General features: G+C 45.7%; 1 protein-coding gene across 1 annotated transcript in view; it reads right to left on the reverse strand.

The window, feature by feature from the left end:
* Window positions 1-17,124, reverse strand: part of LOC138745209 (uncharacterized) — a 60,506-nt gene that overhangs the window by 1,312 nt on the left and 42,070 nt on the right. The window lies entirely within an intron of this gene.

A 17,124-nucleotide genomic window follows, 5' to 3' on the forward strand; every position in this document is an offset into this window, starting at 1 on the left:
GTGGCCGACCAGTCCAGAATGATCCGACCTGGCTAGGGACAGAACCCTTTAAGGCCCAGACAGTAGGCGTGGCTAAGCTCTCAGCCAATCGCTGTAAATACAGTCTAGATACTGTAACTATATACACTATATACATTGGTGATAGATCTGTACCATCACAATGTCAAAGTATATGCCAAAATTTATTGTACATCACTGTTAAACCTTCTCACTACAGTGAATCCAGCGTAAGCATATCTGTCAAAGTTAACCGTACATCATCTTCAATATTCTTCCCACTCTGAACCTGGGGTCACAGTATCTAACAGAGTTTATTGTACAACACTGATAAACCTTATTCCCCCTGTGAACCTGGGGTCACAGTATCTTCCACAGTTTATCGTACATCACCGCTAAACCTGCTCCCCACTGTGAACCTGCGATTACAGTATCTTCTACAGTTTAGCATACATCACTGATAAACCTTATCCCCATTGTGAATTCGGTGTCACAGTATCTGCCTCAGTTTTCCGTACATCACCATTAAACCTCTCCCCAATGTGAACCTGGTGTCACTTTATCTGTCACATTTTATTTTACATCACCGTTAAACCTTCTTCTTACAGTGAAACTTCTGTCACTTTATCTGCCACATTTTATTTTTTTTTATCAACGTTAAACCTTATTCCCATAGTAAACCTGCTTTCACAGTATCTGCCACAGTTTATTGAACATAACTTTTAAACCTTCTCACTACTGAAAACCCGGAGTAACAGTATCTGACTCAGTCTACCGTACATCATCGTTAAACCTTATACCCACTGTGCACCTGGCGTCACAGTATCTGACACAGTTTATAGTACATCACTGTTAAACTTCTCACAAATGTGAATCCTGTCTCACAGTTTCTGCCTCAGTCTACCGTACATCACCTTAAAACATTATCCCCACTGTGAACCTGCTGTCACAGTATCTTCCATGGTTTATCGTACATTAGTGATCAACCTCTCCCCATTGTGAACCATGTGTCGAAGTTTCTGCCACAGCCTTCCATACATCACTGTTAAACCTGATTCCCACTGTGAATCTGGTGTCTCGTTAACTGACACAGTTTATTGTACATCACATTTAAACCTTCTTACTTCTGTAAACTCGGTGTCACATTATCTGCCAAAGTCTACCTTACATCACCATAAAACCTCCTCCCCGCTGTGAACCTGGTGTCACTGTATCTGCCTCAGTCTACAGTACATCACCATTAAACCTTATCCCCATTGTGCACCTGGTGTCACATTATCTATCTCAACATACCATACATCATCGTTAAACCTTATTCCCATGTGAACCTGGTGTCACAATATCTACCTCAGTCTACCGTACATGACTGTTAAACTTCTGTATCTGACACAGTTTATCGGACATTACTATTCAACATTCTCACTGCTGTGAACCCATTGTCACAGTATCTGTCTCAGTCTACCGTACATCATCGTTAAACCCTCTACAACTCTGAACCTGGTGTCACTGTATCTGCCTCAGTCTACAGTACATCACCATTAAAACTTATCCCCACTGTGCATCTGGTGTCACATTATCTCCCTCAACATACTGTACATCACCGTTAAATCTGATCCCTCTGTGACCCTGGTGTCACAGTATCTGACACAGTTCATAGTCTTTTTCTTTCTTTGGCTTGGCTTCGCGGACAAAGATTTATGGAGGGGGTAAAAAAGTCCACGTCAGCTGCAGGCTCGTTTGTGGCTGACCAGTCCGATGCGGGACAGGCAGACACGATTGCAGCGGTTGCAAGGGAAAATTGGTTGGTTGGGGTTGGGTGTTGGGTTTTTCCTCCTTTGCCTTTTGTCAGTGAGGTGGGCTCTGCGGTCTTCTTCAAAGGAGGCTGCTGCCCGCCAAACTGTGAGGCGCCAAGATGCACGGTTTGAGGCGTTATCAGCCCACTGGCGGTGGTCAATGTGGCAGGCACCAAGAGATTTCTTTAGGCAGTCCTTGTACCTTTTCTTTGGTGCACCTCTGTCACGGTGGCCAGTGGAGAGCTCGCCATATAATACGATCTTGGGAAGGCGATGGTCCTCCATTCTGGAGACGTGACCAATCCAGCGCAGCTGGATCTTCAGCAGCGTGGACTCGATGCTGTCGACCTCTGCCATCTCGAGTACCTCGACGTTAGGGGTGTGAGCGCTCCAATGGATGTTGAGGATGGAGCGGAGACAACGCTGGTGGAAGCGTTCTAGGAGCCGTAGGTGGTGCCGGTAGAGGACCCATGATTCGGAGCCGAACAGGAGTGTGGGTATGACAACGGCTCTGTATACGCTTATCTTTGTGAGGTTTTTCAGTTGGTTGTTTTTCCAGACTCTTTTGTGTAGTCTTCCAAAGGCGCTATTTGCCTTGGCGAGTCTGTTGTCTATCTCATTGTCGATCCTTGCATCTGATGAAATGGTGCAGCCGAGATAGGTAAACTGGTTGACCGTTTTGAGTTTTGTGTGCCCGATGGAGATGTGGGGGGGCTGGTAGTCATGGTGGGGAGCTGGCTGATGGAGGACCTCAGTTTTCTTCAGGCTGACTTACAGGCCAAACATTTTGGCAGTTTCCGCAAAGCAGGACGTCAAGCGCTGAAGAGCTGGCTCTGAATGGGCAACTAAAGCGGCATCATCTGCAAAGAGTAGTTCACGGACAAGTTTCTCTTGTGTCTTGGTGTGAGCTTGCAGGCGCCTCAGATTGAAGATACTGCCATCCGTGCGGTACCGGATGTAAACAGCGTCTTCATTGTTGGGGTCTTTCATGGCTTGGTTCAGCATCATGCTGAAGAAGATTGAAAAGAGGGTCACTGTTAAACCTTCTCACAAATGTGAATCCTACTATAAAATAATGCTCCCCTTCTCAGTCTCGCTGTATTCGAATCCCCACCTATTTTAAAAGTTCCAAAAAAAAAGAGAAAAATCAATCCCAAAACAATCTACTCAAAAGTAGTAGCCCCCTAAAAATCTGGGGGTGGTAAAGTCCACAAGTGGCAGGTGACTAAAGGACTCAGTGTCACCCACCCCCAGTCAGACTTTCACAAAGTCCTGAAACAAAAACATTCAACCCAGTGATTCCAGTCCCAATGATTGTTCCGGATCTTCAATATTGCGAAGACTTTGCTTCAATTCAACTTTTTTCCCATTCTTTCCATATTTTCCAATCTTCCCATTTCCATTCCCATTGACCCTTCCCTTCGGTGACAATGGTGATGATCGCCCATTTCCTCGTACATCTGGCAATGAATTAGCAAATATTAAAGCATCATGGTCATTTTCAAAAAACTGAGATTAAAAATTCCCATAAAAATCTTTCAATACTGCTGCATAATGAAAAGCAAATTTATATCCCTTTCGCCACAATACTTCTTAAGCCGAATTAAATTCTCAGCATCTTCTGATAATTTCTTGACTCAGATCTGCATTTAAAAAAAACCTATTATTTTGAACCATCAGTGGAGCCTGATTTTGCCGTGTTTTCTGCACCACCAATTGGAGGATCACCTCTCTGTCTTGATATTTAAAACAGCGAATCAAAACTGCTCGTGGTAATTGGCCTGGAAACGGTTTCTTCCTTAACGCTCTGTTTGCTCGATCTAATTCCAGTCCATCTGGAATGAATTACCTGCCCTACACTTTTGGGATCCATTTCTTCAAAACCTTCACCGGATCCAAACCTTCCATATCTTCCGGAAGACCTACTATCATAACATTATTTCTACGACTTTGTTTTTCTAATGAGCCCAACTTCTTCAATAATTCCTTCTTCTGAATCCCCCAATCTACAAAAGGATCTTCCACTATTTCCATTTTTTCTCTATTACTCTCCACTTGACTCTTGCATTCAAGAAAGCCTCCTCAATCTTTTTAAAATGATTTTGCACAGTATCCACTGATCGTGTCCATCTCGTAACATCACTCTTAACTACATTAATATCTTGCTTCAGAAAAGTTCTTTCTTCACACACAGTGTTCATCTGAGTTTTCATTTCCAAAAATCCTTGAGTCATCTGATGAGTCATCTGCATTGATATATTTGCCATATCTTCCATGAGCTAAGCAATCTCTTCAAGAATTGGAAACACAGAATCCAGTCCAGGATCCATCACCTCCCTTTGAGGCCGACCGTCTTTTGCCTCAGTCCCCAGTTCTTCAAATTCAAATGAAGTTGAGCTCTCTTCTTCCTCCAAAGCAGTGGGTTCTCTTCCAGTGCAGCTGCAGGTCTGGACACCCGACAACAGCATGCCTACCTCGTCAGCTGGCCATCACTCGGGCTCCCCCATAGCCCACACCTTCTCCAAAGGTTCGTGGACCCTCAACGCATGGCGCATGCCTGGTCGGGCCACCCACCGCGCAGGTGTATCTTCCGACACTACACTGCGCACCCCCGGACCACCAGGCAATGCTGCAGGCACGCAGTTGGCCTGTCCTCGCCCCCGAGTTAACGAGCGTATGAGTTGAAACCAGCCAAACTCATCGCTGAGCCTGCACCATCTTGCAATTGCACAAGATGGCGCTGCTGTAATACTAAGCCGGGCAGGAGTCTTCTGAGGCTTGGGGACTCCAGTCAACGACTCCATTGCTTCAACTTGAACTAGGCCTCGATTCTTCAACACTTTTGTAAGGTAATTTCTTCTGTAACTGAGTTTTCACTTTTTAAAAAATTTGCAGCTATTTCGATCCTCGACTATTCCAAAGTCTATAAACAGTATTTTTAATCAATTTTACAACTTTTAAAATTGAGCATTTAATAGTCTAACTGGGGAAGGGTGGAACCACATGTCTACCCTCTGCGCCATCTTGTCACAGTATCTGACACAATTTATAGTAAATCACTGTTAAACCTTCACAGTCCTCTGTTTCTGCCTCAGTCTACCTTTAATCAACATTAAATATTCTCCCCCTGTTAACTTGGTGTTAAAGTATCAGCCTAAGTTTACCACACATCACCATTAAACCTTATCCCCATTGTGAGACCAGTTTTACTGTATCTGGCACAGTTTATCGTACATCACTATTATACCTTCTCACTACTGTGAACTTGGTGTTACAGAGTCTGCCAAAGTCTACCGTACATCACCAGTAAACCTTCTTCCCAATGTGAGCCTGGTGTTATTGTATCTGCCACAACTTATTGTACATCACCGTTAAACATTCTCCACCATGTGAACCTGGTGTAACTGTGTCACAGTATATTCCACAGTTTATTGTACATCACTGATATACCTTCTCCTTATTGTGAATGCAGTGTCACCGTATCAGCGTCAGTCTTCCGTACATCACCATAAACTTCTCGCCAATGTGAACTTGATGTCACAGTATCTGCCAAACTCTACCATATATCACTGTTAAATATTCTCCCCAATGTGAACCTCGTGTCACAATATCTGACATAGTTTATTATACATTACTGTTAAACCTGCCGGATAAGCTCCAGATAGCGAAAGAGGAGTTCTCGCATCTGCAGGAACTAGGGCCTCGCCGCTCCACCTGGTCCAGAGCCTCCTGTGGCTGGCGCCCCTGCAGAGATTAGCGATGGCTTAATGACACGACAGTACCTGACCCTTACCCCATCCCTCTCATTCAGGATTTTACGGCCAATCTGCATGGCGCGAGGTTATTTTCCAGGGTCGATCTGGTGCGCGTGTGTCATCAAATCCCATTGTAGCCTGAGGACATCCCCAAAATGGCCATCATCACCCCCTTCGGCTTGTTTGAATTTCTACGCATGCCTTTCGAGCTCAAGAACATCACCCAGACTTTCCAGCACCTCATGAATACGGTGCGCAGGGATTTGAATATCATGTTCATTTATCTGGATGACATTCTTGTCGCAGGCAGAGACTGGACACAAATCAAGTCTCACCTGCACACCCACTTCTCCCGACTGACCGAATCTGGCCTAACAATCAACCTGGCCAAATGCCAGTTCCTGAAAGAGTCCATGAAGTTTCTGGCCCACATCATCATGGCCGAAGGAGCTACACCAGCTGCTATGAAGGTCACTGCAATCAGAGATTTTCCATGCCCGGACAACCACAAGGGGCTACAAGAGTTCGCAGGTATGGTCAACTTCTATAACAGATTCATTCCAGGAGCTCCACACATCATGCAGACACTCTTCGCCAAGGACAAGATACTCGCCTGGACTCCAGACGCCAACAGGGCGTTCAAAGCCACAAAGGTTGCCCTCGTGAAGGCTACCCTGCTCCTCTACCCACGCACCGACCTTCCTATGGTGCTCTCCATCGAAGCCTCTGCCATTGCCATTGGTGCTGTCTTGGAGCAGCAGGTTAATGGACTGTGGAAACCACTGGAATTCTTTAGCCAACTTCTTCATCCGCCAGACCGCAAGTATAGTGCTTTCAACCTTGAGTTGCTGGGGATGTACCTTGCTGTGCCTCATTTTCGCTATTTCTTGGAGGGGAGGCCTTTCACAATTTATACCGACCACAAGCCCTTCACTCAAGCTCTCGCTATAGCTAGAGATCCCTGTCGGCCCACTTACACCGACACCTGTCCTTTGTATCGGAGTTCACCACCCACATTCAGCACAAGGCAGGGAAAGACAATGTGGTTACTGAAGCGCTCTCCCAACCGGCCATTTGCTCGCTGATACCCAGACTAGACTATGACCAGCTTGTCCCGGATCAGAAGTCCGACGAGGAGATGCAGGCCTTCAGAAACCCCCGACAGCGCCATTTTGGCCTGCAGTGCCAGATCCTCCCGAATCCAATCAGTGATGAGCACCCTGTGACCAGTGGTTCCTCAGCAGTGGCGCAGGCAAGTCTTCATCATATCCACGACCTTTTCCACCCTTCCATCAGGTCCAAGGTTCATATGGTGGCAGAACACTTCGTCTGGCATGGGCTTCGAAAGCAGATTGTGGACTGGGGCAGAACCTGCACCCATTGCCAGCTTTCCAAGGTACACAGGCACACCAGAATGCCCATGCACGATTTTGAACACGTCCGAGACTTTTCAGCCACATACATGTGGACATTGCCAGCCCCTTACCCGTTTCCCAAAGTAATTGTTATCCTTTCACAGTGGTAGACTGCACCACTCGTTGACCTGAGGTGATCCCGATGCCAGATGCATCCACGGACTCCTGCTCCCAAGCAGGTTGGGTTACCTGGTTCGGCATCCCGGCCCACCTCACTCTGGGCACAGCTCACCAACAGACTGGGAATTGAGCTGCATCACACAACGGCCTATCACCCACTTGCCAGAAGAACCTCGCATCCCAGCTGAACAGAGGACGGACAACATCATGATGGCCTGAATCTCTCCCCTTCTTCTCCCTCTGGCCCTGCCAACCCCATTCCCTGCATCTTCCATGTCCTTTCACCCACACCCCCTTTCTCCCCTACACCTCCTCCATCCCAACCCCCTCCTGCTTACTTTCCCCTTCCCTCACATCTATGCCCTAACCCCAGCCCTCCTCCTTTCACCTCCCCTTCCCCCCCCTTTCCCCTTCCTACCCTAACCTAGGGGAAGGAGTGGTAGGGGAAAGGGGTAGGAGAAAGAGGGTAATGGAAGCGGGGTGAGTAAGGGGTAGGCTTGGGGGTGTGGGTATGGGATAGGGGTAAGGGGTATGGTTTGGGGAAGGAGAGAGGTGTAGGGGATAGGGGTAGGGTTTAGGCTTGGGTTGGGTGAGAGTAAGGGTTAGGGCTGGGATTGAGGTAACATCATGGTTAGGGTTAGGAGACATGGGCAAGGATTAGGTCTAGGTTTAAGGTTAGGATTAGAGTTCGGGGAAGTGGGTTTGTATTAGGTTTAGGGGAAGGGGTTAAAAGTAGGAGATAGAGGTGCGGTGAGTGTTTAGAGGAAGGTGGGTAGAATTAGGGTTGGGGTTAGGGGACGGCGTAGGGGTAGAGATAGAGTTAGGGGACAGGGTAGGGGTAGAGTTAGGGGATGTGGAGTAGTGATAGGGGGTATCGGTCGTGTTAAGGTTAGGGTTTGTTAGGAGTTAGAGTTAGGAGTAGGTGAATGGGAAGGGGGAGGGGAACCGGGAGGCGAGCGGGAGAAGGAAATGGGGAGGATAATGGGCAGGGGAATGTGGAGGGGAATGTAATGGAAGATTAAAACCGTATTTTTTTTAACTTTTGCAACCTTTGCTTCTGCAAGGCTGAGAACCTGCTTGTGTTTTAGAATCAGCAGACTTAAGCTAAATTCCACAGAGGGACCAGAGATGCAGTTATCTGACGAAAGGACATCTGTGTACCAAGAACATTTAATCTTTCTTCTTGTTTTGGTCACAGACTGTCAGAGGCCTAGCCTTGATGCAAAATAACCATTGTATTCAAAGTGATAAGCTAAAAATTATGTTATTTCTTAGAAGCCTAACATGCTAGCTTGCTCGATTATCTTTCTTACTGCACTGGGAATAGATGCTTTGGTAAGCAGTTTTTGGGTAATATAAGCCATGGTCCCGCTGCTGAAGTTTGAGACTCTCCGAGAGGTGGCAACATCTTTCAGCAAGAAGAACTTCTAGAGTCCAGCTAACGTCCTGGTCAAGGGAGGTGGAGAAGCTGCAACCAGCGCACCGACAACCTATTACAAGTGTGCAGTCATTGCCTTGCTTCGGCAGTTGGGACCAGTCCAGGCGTTGATAAGTATAATTGGGAAGAGCTTGCATAATTTATTTTGAAATCAGCTTTTGAATTTGTAATAAACATTTGTTTAAACTGAACTGCTCTCGGTGTTGGTGTCTATTTTCTTATGGTAGCTCGAACACTGTGACCAATCTAAAACGAACAAAGTGAGAGGTACAAGTTTACCCAGGACAGGGAACAGGGTGGAGGAAAGGGGAGGTGAATGGAGGAAGGTATCTCTACCCCCTCCCTTCCCCACCCCTTCCCCTACATTATCCCTGCTTCTCCTCTCCTCCTTCTAGCAGAAGTCGGGCCTCATTCCGGCTAGAAGCTCCCTGTGGTTTCAGAGCCTCCGTTTCAGGAAGTGCCTTTGATGCTCGCTGCTGGACAGACATCCTTTCTCTTTATTCATTCTGCACCGTCATTATTAAATTTAAAAATGGTTGGGTTTTTTTAAGCTTGAACTCCAAAGGCTGGTCCAGATAGACAACACAGAAACAGGCCCTTCGGCTCCTCTCTCTTGCTGGCTGAGCTGTTGTAATCAGTCCATATTCCTCTCCCCCTTTTCATTCTTTGCTCCCAGACAGCTCATGTTGCCTTGTCAATCTCAAGGCCTGTGGGAAGAAGCTGCCTGGCTGTCCTGCTTTTATTCCTCCATATCTCCTTCCTGATGGCAGGGGGACAAAGAGGCTCTGTGCTGGATACCTATTTACAAATGCCATCACTACAAACAATCAGGGGTCCCTTACCTTGAGGTTCCACCCATGTTGCCTCTCCCTCAACACTCTCTCATCAGAACACTACTGCACCCTCCTTCCCCTCCTCTCCCAGGTCTCAGTATCCCCCTGACAATTCCAGTCAGCTGCCATGTCTATACCCTGCCCCACCTAAACCGATGGATCAATCAACACCTCCCCTCAAGAGTTCGAGGAATCCACTCTCTTGCAATGTCTTGCTAATGAATGTCCTGCATCCTCCTTCCCCCTTGGTTTCCTCCTGTTATCAGGCACCTGGATGGACTCCACACTGTTGAAACTACCCGTGTTCTCACTGATCTCTCTGCACCTCTGCTCTCCATCCAAGGGTCTTGGTTGTCTTGTGGGGCTGGTGGAGAACAAAGCACCAACTCAAGGAGATGGGGATCAGTATAGAGACCCCCAGCTCCAGGAGATAGGGAGAACCACAGAGACGCCCAACTCTGTCAATCGGATCATCAGTTGCAAGGTGCAAGGAACTCTCGGTCCTGCTGCACGTGGGGCAGGTTTGGCCCATCCCCACACCACCACCCTGGCAATTCCCAAAGCAGATTTCCTATTCAAGTGGGGGGTCCAAAATGGATAGAGTCTGGAGAAGGACCATGTATGTTCAATCAATGGGGACAAAGGTGTAACCAGCATGGCCATCATTGTGTGTGGCTGTGCTTGGAACCAAAGTGCAAGGGCACCAAATGGCGTTATGTGCTGAGGTTCTACCTGGCTCAGGTGTTGCAAAAGAGTGGTCTGGCCCTGGTGCTGCTCAATGACCCAGTCAACAGGACTTTGCCCCTTCACCTTCCTGGGAATGGTTTCATAGACAAACACTTTTGACCACAAGTCTGTCAGGCAGTGGTCAGCAGAGAATGTCTGACACAGAGGCTCTAGGACTTGATGGGATACTGTGGGGTGGTCCACGGAGCAGAGTATCCAGAGACAGACATCCAGAACTGCTGGAAAACCAGAAACTCAGTGAAAGATGCCCTTCAGTTTGCCTGAAACCCAGATGGGAGTAGCAAACACTAGAAGACATCTGTCTAAAGCAAAGGGAGGAAGATTTAGGGGAGATATCAGGGGTATTTTCTTTTACCCAAAGTTGTGGGTGCCAGGAATGCCTTGCCAGGAGTGAAGGCCAAAACATTAGGGGCATTTAAGGGGCTCTTAGTCACATTGAGGGGCTGAGACCAAGGAATATATTCTCCAACAGCAGAGGGTGGCAGTAACCACAAGATATCAAGATGGTGGCAATGAAGCTAAACAGAAACCACCAAAGGCGACTGTGCGCCCGGCTGCAGGAATTTGGACTTACTATAAACCTTATTTAGTGCCAGTTCAGGCTGGAAACGTTTGACTTCCTGGGGCATCAAATCAACAGGCACGGAACTAAGTCCCTGCTTGAAAAGGTATAGGCTGTTCAGTGCTTACCCAAACACACCATAAATTCACCAGTACAATTAATTTTTATAACCAATTCATACCAGTGGTGGCCCACATCATGCGGAGAAAGGTAAAGACATTACTGGGACAATGAGGATTTGGAGGTGTTCCAGAGGGCCAAGGACACACTGGCCAACACCATCCTTCTGGTACACGCCAGGCCAGAGGCACCCATCACTCTCACAGTAGATGCTTACAGCACAGCAGTAGGGGGCGCACTGGAGCAATTCATTGAAGGGCAATGGCAGCCCCTGGCCTTCTTGAGCAGACACCTCTGGCCACCCGAACTCAACTACAGCACCTTTGGCTGAGAGCAATCGGTGCTGTATCTGGCAGACTGAGGCAGGTAATCTGACCACAGCTTCACAGTGGGGAGAATGTTTCACGGAGATGTACGAAAAACTGTCACAAACATTGTGTCACTGGGTTAACGGCAGGGAGAAGGTTTAACACTAATGTATGATAAACTGTATAAGATATTGTGAAACCAGGTTCACAGTCCGGAGAAGGTTTAATGATAATGAGATAGATACTGAGACAATGGGTTCACAGCAGTGAAAAGGTTTAACTGTGATGTACGATAAACTATGGCAGAAGCAGTGACAAATGGTTCACATTGGGGAGAACTTTTAACTTAATGTACGGTAGATATGGCAGATATTGTGACAACAAGTTCAGAGTAGTGAGAAGGTTTAACGGAGATGTACGGTGGACTGTGATGGATACTGTGAAACCGGGTGCACATTAGTGAGACAGTTTAATAGTGAGGTTCAATGAACTGTGGCAGGTAGTGTGACACCGGGTTCACAGTGTGGAGGAGGTGTAAAGGTGACACGTGATACATTGGTGCAGAGACACAGATTTAACAGTGGGGAGAAATTTTAATGGTGATTTTCGGGAGACTGAGGCAGATACTATTTCACTGGGTTCACAGTGGGGAGAAGGTTTAACGCTGATGTATGGTTGACTGAGATAGATACTGTGAAACTGGGTAAACAGTGGGGAGAGGATTTATTGGTGATATATGGTAAACTGAGGTAAATATTGTGACACCGGGTTCACAGTCGGAAGAAGGTTTATCAGTGATGTAAGATAAACTGGGGCAGATACTGTGACACCAGGTTCACAGTGGGAAAGAGGTTTAACGGTGATACACAATTCAATGTTGCAGATACAGTGATACTGGTTTCACAGTAGGTAGATGGTTTAACATTAATGTACGGTAGAATTAGGTAGATTCTGTGACAGTGGGTTCACATTAGGGAGAAGGTTTAACAGTGATGTATGATATAATGTGGCAAATACTGTGACAATGGATTCACAGTTGAGAGATAGATCAACGGTGATGTACGATAGACTGAGACAGATAATTTGACACCAGGTTCACAGTGGGAAGGAGGGTAAACAGTGATACACGATTCATTGTTGCAGATACAGTGATACCTGTTTCACAGTAGTGAGAATGTTTAGTACTCATGTCCAATAAACTGTGTCAGATACCTTGACACAGTGTTCACAGTAGGAAGAAGGTTTAACTGTGATGTACAATAAACGGTGGCATAAACTTTGACAAATTGTTCACATTGGGGGATAAGGTTCAACGCTGATGTATGGTAAATTGAGATAGATACTGTGTCACCAGGTGCACAGTGGGGATAAGTTTTAAAAGTGATGTATGGTAGACTGAGGCAGATACTATGATACAGTGTTCACAATGGAGAGAAGGTTTAACTGTAATGTATGATAAATGCTCGCAGAAACTTTAACAAATGGTTTACATTGGGAATAAAGTTTAACGGTGATGTACAGAAGACTGAGGCAAATACTGTGACACTGTATTCACAGTGGGAAGAATATTTAATGATGATATACGGTGAATTGAGGTAGATACTATGGCTCTAGGTGCACAGCACGGAGAAGGTTTAATGGTGATGTACGATAAACTGTGGTAGGTACAGTAAAATCGGCCTCACAGTGGGGAAAAGGTTTACTGGTGATGTACGAGAAACTGAGGCAGATGCTACGACACTGACGGGATTGACGGTGGGGAGAACGTTTAACAGTTCTGTATGATAAACTGTGGCAGAGAAAGTGACACTGTTTTCACTGTTGGGAGAATGTTTCATGGTGACATACGATAGACGTACGCAGATACTCTGACACCAGCTTCACAGTGGGGAGAATGTTTATCGGTGATGTACAGTGGACTGAGATAGATACTGAGACAATGGGTTCACGGGAGTGAAAATGTTTAACATTAATGTACGATAAACTGTGTCAGATACTGTGACACCAGGTTCACAGTGGGGAGAATGTTTATCGGTGATGTACGGTGGACTGAGATAGATACTGAGACAATGGGTTCACGGGAGAGAAAATGTTTAACATTAATGTACGATAAATTGTGTCAGATACTGTGACACTAGATTCACAGTGGGTAGAAGTTTTAACGGTGATAAACAGTAGACTTAGGTAGGTACTGTAACACCAGGTTCACAGCGGGAAGAAGGTTTAACCTAATCTACAATTAACTGTGTCAGATACTGTGACACCAGGTTCACAGTAGGGAGAATGTTTAACAGTGATGAACTGTGTCAGATCCTGTTACACCAGGTTCACAGTGGGGAGAAGGTTTAACAGAGATGTACGATAAACTGTGTCAGATACTGTGATACCAGGTTCACATTGGGGAGAATGTTTAACAGTAATGTACGATAAACTGTGTCAGATACTGTGATACCAGGTTCACAGTGGGGTGAATGTTTAACAGTAATGTACGATAAACTGTGTCAGATACTGTGACACGAGGTTCACAGTAGGGAGAATGTTTAACATAATGTACAATAAACTGTAGCAGATACTGTGACACCAGGTTCACATTGGGGAGAATGTTCAACAGTAATGTTCGATAAACTGTGTCAGATGGAGGAGTCACGTGATGGAGTAGTAGCCAGTCGGGGAACTCCAGCCCTCTCCGGAAAAGTTTAAAAAAAACACAGAAAACACAAAGGCACAAACACAAAAATTAAAATAAAGTGAAAGTAAAGGTGGGAAGAAAATGGCAGCGAAGAAAGAAAAGTCGAAAGCAACGGGAAGAAGAGAAGAAGAAAAGACTTCAGAAGAAGAAGGTGAAGGCCTTACCTGTCCGAGGAAGCCCGCTGTGGAGAGAGAAGCCTGCTCCCTCAGGTCAGTCAAAGTCCTGAGCTCGGGACTACAAAAATGGCTCGCGGAGCCAAGCAAAAGTGCGCAACTGTGCTGGCGTGACTCCTCGCACATGCGTGATGTGCAAGACAAAAAAAAAACACTGACGGGAGGGGGGATCAGCTAAGGAGTCGATCTCCACAGCTGAGAATGACAGCCACAGCACAACATCAAGAAGAGAACATAGAAAACAACGAGAACAAGAAAGAAGAGAGTAAAAATAAATCGAGGAAACAACAGATGACCAACCCAGAGGAAGAAGAAGAAGAAGAACACAGAGAAATGGAAGAAGAAGGGAAGGGCAAGACAATGGATATATTTTTTTAAAGAATATATGGAATCAGTAAAAGAATGGCAATTACAAGAATTTAATGAAATAAAAAGAAGAATTAAAAGTACAGAAGAAAAAATGAATAGATTAGAGATGATCATGTCAGATATAGGAAAAAGATACAAATTCATCAAACTGTGGGGTCAGAGTTTGCCTTCCACCTGTCTTGAAAGGTTCTGTTTTCTGTCTTTCGTTTGGCCATTTTTCGTAAGGGGTTTATTACATGTGAGTTTGGCCACAGGTCGCAGATCCTAATGAAAGTAAAGAGAGGAGGTGGGGACGATTAGCGGGCTGACGGGTCAGCGCCAATGTATTTGCAAAGCATTCTGGGATTTGTAGTATTAGCTGTGCATGCGCTATATTGGCACGGCGGCCAGCGGGCCAGCTCTAATACATATTTGATATGATCTTGTGGGCCAAATATAATTATATCACGGGCCAAATTTGGCCCGCGGGCCTGAGTTTGACATGTGTGATCTAAGGCGTCTGTGCACTCGACTGTAGCAATTTGGACACTATAAACCTTACTTAGTGCCAGTTCAGGTTGGAAACGTTTGACTTCCTGGGGCATCAAATCAACAGGCATGGAACTAAGCCCCTGCTTGAAAAGGTAGAGGCTGTTCAGTGCTTACCCAAACACACCATAAATTCACCAGTACAATTAATTTTTATAACCAATTCATACCAGTGGTGGCCCACATCATGCGGAGAAAGGTAAAGACATTACCTGGGACAATGAGGATTTGGAGGTGTTCCAGAGGGCCAAGGACACACTGGCCAACACAATCCTTGTGGTACACGCCAGGCCAGGGACACCCACCACTCTCACAGTAGATGCATCCAGCACAGCAGTAGGGGGCGCACTGGAGCAGTTCATTGAAGGGCAATGGCAGCCCCTGGCCTTCTTGAGCAGTAACCTCTGGCCACCCAAACTCAACTACAGCACATTTGGCTGAGAGCAATTGGTGCTGTACCTGGCAGACTGAGGCAGGTAACCTGACCCCAGCTTCACAGTGGGGAGAATGTTTCACAGAGATGTATGATAAATTTTCACAAACACTGTGACATTGGGTTAACAGCAGTGAGAAGGTTTAAAAGTAATGTACGATAAACTGTGTCAGATAATGTGACACCAGGTTCACAGTGAGGAGAAAGTTTAATGGTCATGTACAGTAGACTGAGGCAGATACTGTGACACTGTGTTCACAGTGGGGAGGAGGTTTAAAGGTGATGTATGGTAAATTGAGGAAGATACCATAACACCAAGTGTACAGTTGGGATAAGGTTTAACAGTGTTGTACGGAAGACGGAGTCAGATACTGTGACACTAGGTTCACAGGGGGAAAAGCTTTAATGATCATGTACGGTCGACTGAGACAGACACTGTTACACTGGGTGCACAGAGTGAGAAAATCTAACAGTAATGTATGATAAACTGTGTCAGATACTCTGATACCAGGTTAACAATGAGGATAAGGTTTAACAGTGATATACAGTTGATTGAGGCAGATGGTGTGACCCCAGGTTGACAGTGGGGATAATTTTTAATGGTGATGTACAGTGGACTTTGGCAGATACTGTGAGACTGAGTTAACAGGAGTGAGAAGGTTGAACAGATATTTAAGATAAGCTGTGGCAGATATTGTGACACCAGGTTCACTGTAGGAAGAGGGTTTAACGGTGATGTAGGATAAACTATGGCAGAAACAGTGACAAATGGTTCACATTGGGGAGAATATTTAATGTGATGTACGGAAGACTTTGGCAGATATTGTGACACCGAGTTCACAGTAGTGAGAAGGTTTAATGGTGATGTAAGGTAGACTGAGGCAGATACTGTAACACTGGATTCAAAGCAGTGAGAAGGTTTAACGGTAATGTATGATAAACTCAGTCAGATACAGTGACACCAGGTTCATAGGGGGAGAAGCTTTAATGATCATGCATGGTTGACTGAGACAGACACTGTTACACTGGGTGCACAGCAGTGAGAAAATCTAACAGTAATGTACGATAAACTGTGTCAGATACTTTGATACCAGGTTAACAGTGAGGATAAGATTTACCAGTGATGTACAGTATATTGAGGCAGATACTGTGATCCCAGGTTCACAGTGGGGAGAATATTTAAGGGTGCTGTACGGTAGACTTTGGCAGAAACTGTGAGACCGAGTTCACAGGAGTGAGAATGTTGAACAGAGATTTATGATAAGCTCTGGCATATACTGAGACACTATGTTCACCGTTGGAAGAAGATTTAATGGTGATATAAAAAAAAACAGTGGCAGATAAAGTGACACAAGTTTCACAGTTGGGGAAGGTTTAATGGTGATGTACTAAAGACAGAGGAAGATACTGTGACCCAGGTTCATAGTGGGGAGAAGGTAATATGGTGATGTATGGTAGACTGAGACAGATACTGTGACACCAGGTTTACAGTGGGGATAATGTTTAACAGTAATGTACGATAAATTGTGTCATGTACATTGACACCAGGTTCACATTGGGGAGAATGTTTATGGTAAGTTTGGTAGAACTTGGAAGATACTGTGACACCGAGTTCAGACTATTGAGAAGGTATAACAGTGATGTACAATAAATTGTGGCAGAGACTAGAAGACCAGGTTCACAGTGAATAGAAGGTTTAACTCAGATGTGTGGTGGATTGAGACAGATACTGTGGCACTGGGTTCACAGTCGGGAGAAGGATTAACAGTGATGTACAATAAACTGTGGCAGATACTGTGACAACAGGTTCACAGTGCGGAGAATGTTTAATGGTGATGTATGGT

Source organism: Narcine bancroftii, chromosome 11 (assembly GCF_036971445.1).
Source record: "Narcine bancroftii isolate sNarBan1 chromosome 11, sNarBan1.hap1, whole genome shotgun sequence".
NCBI lineage: Eukaryota > Metazoa > Chordata > Chondrichthyes > Torpediniformes > Narcinidae > Narcine > Narcine bancroftii.